Below are 1,241 nucleotides of genomic sequence, written 5' to 3' on the forward strand. Positions count from 1 at the left end.
CCAGCAAAAGACGCAGGGTGGGTTTTGTCATCCCATATTAGGTTGCAGCCCTGTCACCACTGAATCATTCGCTGCAGCCAAAGGCAAAGGAGAAAGAACATGATGACCGGCCCAGCCAGGAGGACCAGGGGAGAGGGGAGGGTGGAAGGGATCTGGGAGCCACACCTGAACCACACAGACTGAGAGAGGGAAGGAAACTGCCCTGGGAAAAGTAGGGATGCCCTTATAAGAAGCCTGGAGATTGGATGCTGGCCAGGCAGTGTCATGCACACCACCCCATCTTCCCACCATCCCAACCTCTCCAACCCCCACTCCCAGTGAAGAGGGCCGGTGGGTCAGGGCCACTTGGGAGGGGCAGGAATTAAAAAGCACTGTAGCTGCCATGTACTGAACCAACACTGGGCCAGGTCTTGTGCCAGACACTATATACATTAGCTGTACTTTTATAGTGTCCAAGAAAGAAAGGTACAATTGTCCCCTTTTGTTAAACAAAGACTAACTTCAGAACCAACAAGAAATTTTTATTTATATAGATATCTCTTTAGACTAGTTTTGAAACATTTTCATGTACGTTCTTTCATTTGACATGTTTTTTAAAATAAACTTTTTAGATAGTTAGGGGAAGTAGTGTCCTCATGTTAAAAGTGATGAATTAAACCCAGGAAGTTTAATGACTTGCCCACAGTCACACAGCTGATGACAGCTTTCTGGTAAGTGACAACTGCTGATAGGACAAAGATTTTGGGGGACTATCCATCTCTAACACTGCAGCATTGATTAAGGTGAATTATATGTGTGTGTCTCCTGAGGTTTACTTGGACCTCCTTCTGAGCCTCTGTTTCATTTAACTTCCCCAGGTGGTATCTAAATATTTAAAGGACAATTGTTCACCTTCCCCTGCCTTTCCTGCTTACAACCAGAGTCAAAGAAAAAATTCCCAGGTCTAGTTGTCAAGGGTGGACCCTGCACTGACCCTGGCTGTTCCTTGGCCCCAGAGCCCCCATGAACCAGGAGAGGGTAGGCAGGGAGAAGTGGATTTGTGTAGCCATCACCACCATCCATCTCCAGAACTCTCTTGGTCTTGCTAAACTGAAACTCTATACCCATAGAACAGTAACTCCCCATTCCTCCCTACCCCTGCCCCTGGCAACCACCATTCTACTTTCTGTCTCTATGAATTTGACTACTCTTGGTACCTCCTGCAAGTGTAAACATACAGATTTGCACTTTTGTGACTGGCC

At 46.6% G+C, this 1,241-nt stretch overlaps 1 protein-coding gene across 1 annotated transcript in view; it reads left to right on the forward strand.

Moving 5' to 3' along the window:
• The window catches only part of AK5 (adenylate kinase 5), a 75,737-nt gene that overhangs the window by 44,648 nt on the left and 29,848 nt on the right, over positions 1–1,241 (forward strand). The gene's annotated exons all lie outside the window — the stretch shown is intronic.

Source organism: Galeopterus variegatus, unplaced genomic scaffold (assembly GCF_000696425.1).
Source record: "Galeopterus variegatus unplaced genomic scaffold, G_variegatus-3.0.2 Scaffold404, whole genome shotgun sequence".
In the NCBI taxonomy this organism is placed as follows: Eukaryota; Metazoa; Chordata; class Mammalia; order Dermoptera; family Cynocephalidae; genus Galeopterus; species Galeopterus variegatus.